Source organism: Podarcis tiliguerta, assembly GCF_965153285.1.
Source record: "Podarcis tiliguerta genome assembly, chromosome: 3".
In the NCBI taxonomy this organism is placed as follows: Eukaryota; Metazoa; Chordata; class Lepidosauria; order Squamata; family Lacertidae; genus Podarcis; species Podarcis tiliguerta.
In genome coordinates this window covers 39,823,287-39,829,286 of record NC_139536.1, presented here as the reverse complement: position 1 = coordinate 39,829,286, position 6,000 = coordinate 39,823,287, and the positions used below count along the sequence as shown (strand labels likewise).

The window sequence follows — 6,000 nt, the reverse complement described above, 5'->3', positions numbered from 1 at the left end:
TTCATAAAACACGTTTGGTTTATTTCAATGGCAATGCCAAACACAAAGACACACCTCAAAAGCAGGGCAGCAAAGGAATGCCTCAATATATTTTTGTGAAGCTGGGAAAAAAAGCATTGAGATTTTACCAAGACACAGGATGGAAAAGGAATTCTATCATGATGGTCTAAAACAAAAATAGTAGTTTAGAAAGTCTGTTAGGGGAAAAAAAAAAGTCAGGTGCAGCCAAATCCCTGGCATGTTTACTCCCAAATCAGTCCAAATGTGATTAATAGGATTTATTCCCGAGTAACTATGCTCAGGATTTCAGCATGTCAGACCAATCCTAACTTGAAAGTAAATCCTGTTTTGCTTGCCAGAGTGTACTCCAAGTAAGGGATCATATGACTGCAGTTCTTTAATATACTTCAGAATTTTTTCTAGAGCTAGGGAAGCACTCAGCAAGGTCTGATCAAGCAGAAAATGGACATTTAGTGCCTAATGTTTGCTAGCTTCCCACTGACACAAACCTACAGGGTTACAGAAACTGAAGCATCAAGATTTAGCTCAGCTGCAACTTGTCTGTCCTTCTGTAAACATCTCTGGACTGCACCACTTGCTCTCCTGCCTGGCTTTTCCTTTGATCCTTCTCTGCTACCACTACCAGCTCCTCTTCCTAGTCCAGAGAGCAGTGGAAGCCAGAAGACCAACACAAGAGGCCGGAGGAAGTAAGCCATGCCAATATGATAAACCCATCACCAGTGTTTGTACAGTTTCTCAACCGGGGCGGGGGGGGGGAGAGAAAAAGTCTTAATAAGTCTGTTTTGTTTCCTTGGAAGTTCCAGCAGGAGAGCACAACACACCAGAACCCACACGCTACAAGAAGTTTAGTCACAAACTTTCTTTATATAATGCTAAACACATTTCACACCATTATCCATTTAAAAGAGATGTAGATAGATAACACATTGCACTGAAGCTTCCCTTGCAGCCACTGGGTACTATTTGCAATGGGAGCTCTGTTTTATCAGGCTGAGTGTTTATATCCAAAAATCAAACAATCGACCACCTACCTACCTATTTATAGAATTCAAATATCTGGTTATGTAGATTAGAAAGATATAATTCTTTGGGGGAAGGGAGAAAACGCTTTTGTTGGCATGAATTACGTAGCACAGAATTTTGATTTTTAAAATACAACAAACTTTAGTGCAGTATATAAATTAGTCTATTCTCTGGTTCTTTTACTGACACAATGACGGTAATAGAATCACTATCTGGATTAGCACAATAACTTCCCCAAGAGTATTACAGTCACCTTACAAGACAACAGAAGTCCCTCTCTTCTGCAACCTTAAGAAAATGCCCATTAAGCAAAACGGTATCATAGAAACATCAAATTGGAAGGTACCCTGAGGATCATCTAGTCCACCCCCCTACAATGCAAAAATATGCAGCTGACCCATATGAGGATCAAACCTGCAACCTTGGCGTTAGCAGCATGCTCTAACCAACTGAGCTATTAGTGGATGCTGAAAGCTTGCCTGAAATGTCTGTGAACATATTGCCTGTACTGAGTTGGAGTTGGGGAGGGAAATGGAAGAAACCAGGTTAATCTAACAGAACTGCCTCTTTGTTCCTAGTAAGCTGAGTGGATTGCTGTTTGCTCCTCCTATGTAGTTCTAAGAAGGATAAAAAGAAGTCATTTTTATGATACTTAAAATAAGGCATCTCAGCAGGCTCTATATTTCATTAAAACTGCTGGGAAGGGAAATAAGCCAGGCCATGTACACAGCACACTAATAGCCCAAAACATAGAGACGGGTTATGACAAACAGGTACTTCTAATGCCATCAGTCTAAATATCCTGGCAAGTCAGAAAAGTTATCTGGATTCAGCATGTACTTTATGCCAAAATGCAAGCAAACCTCACAGCATAGAGCTGCTTGTATCACCCATGGGAGCAGAATGTGTGCAATTGCCTTGGACATCTGAAGCCCAGCTGGAGATTAAGAAAAGCAGAAGAGAAGTAGACCACTGTACTTCAACAGCTTCTACTTTTGTTCCAAACAAACTTTGCCTTGCCAGACCTCTGACTGCAGTCTGGACCAATGTAACGGGGAGGGGGAGGAGCTGTACAAAATCCACCCAGTTTAGCTTTAAGCCCCGACGTTCAGCAAACCCTGACAGCAATTGCCTAAATGGCTTGGCTGCATCTTAATAAGCAGAATTTTAGAGGAAAGCGAACATTTGTCCCTCCCCCGCCATGTTACGGATATAATCTAACTTGTCTGGACACTGTAACCTCCAACTCCTTATCAGCTGACAGGGAAATGGGCATCTCAAGACTTGGGGCCAGTTGTAGCAGAAGCTCTGAATTTCTTGTAAGGGTGTGTTCTCCACAAAGACATTGTGCAGCCATCCGTCTTGTCCTTTCCCCTCTGTGCCACACACACTGCACACTGCAAATAAAAATGGACTGGAATTTAGTCTCCAAGCAATGTGACAACGAATGGCAGGTATAAGCGCTTTATGAAAGTTGACCATTTTTAGGTATGTAGGCTAATGCAGTTACGAGCAGCAGTTCATTTAATTCAGAAAAATAGGCCCAGCTGACTTTGACCTAGCACTGCAATGTTTAGAGAAGTGAAGCAGGAAAAAAGGAGCATCAACCATGAATGAGGAATCGATCCAATGAGCTATTCTGCCTCTGGTAAATATTGTGCAAATGCCTTATCACTGCTATCCATTTACAAAAACAAAAAGCCTATTGTCAGTTTCTGTATATCAAATACTAGATTAGACCTGTGAAACCTGTAAAATATATACAAAATATAATTATCACCAGAGCTATGTATTTTCTAACTTTCAAAATAAACCACAAAGTGTGTGTGTGTGTGTGTGTGTGTGTGTGTGTGTGTGTGGGCCTATAATTTCAGTGTCAGTACTAGTACTGAGTTTGTCTCTTCTAAATACAGACTGATATACTTCCTATTCCAACACATGCACTTACAAACACATGACCATGCGTACAGCATTTCTTCCCGCTGTTTGCAGAGAAAGTCAGAATATACAGAGCTGTACATTATTTAAATTACAAAAAATGATGGAGGCAATGAACATCAGCACGTGTAATTGAAAACAAAAACGGCTGTGAGCTACGAAAGGATATATTCACATGGGGGGGGGAGGGCGTTCTTATCTTATTGTTAAAAACACTGAAGACTCTAAGGATGATCTACGACTCAAATATGCTTCTCCAGCAAAGTCAAAAAGATGGGGTCATCATTGACCAACATACGATTGCAATAGAGCTTGCCACGGTTAGGAACATGAAAATGAGAGTCCAGGTGAGGTATGGAGATTTCACAACAGCATTGAATCAACTCTTGAGTTTGCATCCACTGGGATCTCGCAATAAAAACCCAGGAGTGTGTCAATTCCAGGCTATCCTTCACACTGCATGTGGTGCTGACCTGCAGGTCCCATCTAGTCGCTTGTCAAGTTGGCTGAGAGAAACTTTCCCCAATTGACTGTTTAGCTGACAAAGACACCTAGAAAACAAAAGGCAGCTTCTTGGGTAAAGGTCAGAAGAAACCTCAACAACCATGTAATAGAAAGATGAAATGACGGAAGTCTTGTATGTGTCAAGAAACTTAAGGAACACACAAAATGCCTGAGGCAGAAAGACTTTAAAGTGGGTGAGAAATCTGCCCCTCCATATGTTGTTGCACGAGAACTCCCATAATCCCTGCCCATAAGCCATGTTATAATAGAGCTGGTGATTTCTACCACTAGAGAAGGCCACTTTCAGGTCAGGAGCCCCAACCTTGGAGCAACCTAGCAAGACAATCAGAGCACAACCAAATATGCCCATTTATTGCCACTAGGGAAGCTGGCTAGTTTCTACACAGGAAGGGTACTTCTGTTGCCTTCTCCCAGGGTGGAAAGAGAAAAATATAATGAAATAATAATCTCTTCCTCATTAAATAATATTTCCTTCTCCAACCCAGTTTGATAACCTAGTGTTGCTTTTATTTTTAATCCTTTTTCTTCTCTCTTTCTTTCCCAGGATAAAAAAGAGTGTAATTTTATCTGGATTGCGTTCATAGCAGCCTGATGACATTGTTCAAAAGGAAGATTATGGCAAAGGATTTACAATAGCATAATGAGATTATTTCTCTCCTTTTCTAATGCCATGTTATCCTCTTAGAGTAAAAAGGCTAAGTTCTAGAATTAAAAGTTATTACTATTATGAAAATGAATATCAGAAAATTACCCTGCACTCTAGGAAGTGGAAAAATAATTAAACCAAAGACAAGCAGTTAGTTGAGAATGACATACTTGTCATCATTGTTCATATGCTTGCATCAAGGTCTTTGTACTTTTTAGAATTAGAATGCATCCAATGGAACACTGACAAGATATATACCAGCGGCATATTCTTTCACAGTGGTATAGGTGCTTCATCCAAGAAAGGCGTGAGAATAGACCTTTTCAGTGGTGGCCCCTGTTTGTGGAGCTTCACCTCAGAAAAACAATCCCTGCAACCAGGAAGCATTTTTGACAGCTTCCATATGAGAATCCAAATATTTAAATCATCCTTCAGAGCTCTTCTTAGATTTTTCTACTATGGCAGAATATGTAAAATGGAAGAAGGGCAAAATAAAAATGGAATACATTTTTTAAAAGTAAATTATACCTCATGCAAAATTCTGCTTCTCTTTGCCATACTTGGAGCAAAGTCCAATGTACTTGGCTGAATTCTTCTGCTGGTCCTGCTTTCCTCAACCTTCCTGTCCCAGTTTCTCATTCCTACCATTCTGGCAAATTCAGAACCTGACTGTACTCACTGCTCCTCATGGAACTTTGAATTGCAGGAGAAAGTCAATCCCCAGTTCTTTTGAAGCTTTTCCAGCACAACCTAGCAGGATCGTGAGTCAGCTGATCGTGGGTAACCAGTCAAGCTCAGCCACCCAGAAATCAATTTAGTTACTTCTGTTGCTCTGTTAAGCTTTGCAGGGTTTGCACAGTGTCAGGGAACTGCCATCGGCAGCACAAGAGGTGCCAAGGCTCTCTGAAGTAGAGAGAGACGTAACACCTGAAGAGGGAACCAGTAGGGGGCGAACAGGAATGTCAAGGGAAGGAGAGGCGGAGGAATGGCTCAGAGATGCTTCCAGCGAAAACAGTGGGGATGTCTCAGGTCCTCCTATAGGGACACCCGTTCCTCGCCGGAAACTGTCACGCAGAGAGTCCAGAAGACGTGTTTCCGTTAAGGAGCTTTTATGTTGGAAACGTTTCCGAAAGCAACCACTTTCGGATTCTGCTAGCGACTGACGCAGCCATGCTGGAGGGGCTCCGTCACAGGCAGAGGTTTGAGAAACTGTTCAAACTCTGAGGGATTTGCAGTTTACACACAAGCAGCTCTTCATCCCATCACAGCAATCCGAAAGTCACCGACAGCTAGCTTGTGCCAGGGAGAGGCATCATGAGCGAACCAGCCGGAACTGGAGGGGCAGCTGGAGGAGGTCCAAGCCTGGAAGAAAGGTACAGGACGTTGGAGATCCAGCTTGCCTTGCAGACGGCGAGGCTGGAAGAGAGGAGGGCTCAGGATGCAGAAAGGGGGAAGGAGAAAGCCACCCCACTCAACAGAAAGATGCCAGGATTGGTGCAGAAATTTGGGGGGGACCCCAGAAACTATCATGCCTTTAGGACAGAGATGCAATACGCTCTCAATCTGCAATTTGATGACTTCCCTGATGAGGAATCGCGAGTGGCTTTTGTAATTAGCCATCTCGAATCAGGGGCGAAGGACTGGGTTAGACCCTTGATGGCAGCAAATAATGAGATCCTAAAGGACACAAGGAAGTTTTTTCGTGCCATGGACCTGATGTTTTCCAGCGACATTGAGCAGGGAGGGGTGCGAAGGCAGTTAATGGCTTGCAGACAGGGAAACAGGACTGTCCGTGAGTACTGGACTGAGTTCACTATGCTGATTCATAGATTGGGGTGGGACTTGTC

General features: G+C 42.6%; 1 protein-coding gene across 9 annotated transcripts in view; it reads right to left on the bottom strand.

Annotated features, from left to right (window-relative positions):
* The window catches only part of LOC310673627 (microtubule cross-linking factor 3-like), a 31,982-nt gene continuing 25,982 nt past the window's right edge, over window positions 1–6,000 (bottom strand). For 5 of the 9 annotated variants that reach the window (XM_083432193.1, XM_083432189.1, XM_083432192.1 and 2 more), the window contains exon 8: window positions 1–3,533. The gene's annotated coding sequence lies outside the window, so the exon portion shown is untranslated. The remainder of the gene's footprint in view (window positions 3,534–6,000) is intronic. The other 4 variants (XM_083432188.1, XM_083432191.1, XM_083432190.1 and 1 more) reach the window with 1 other exon arrangement.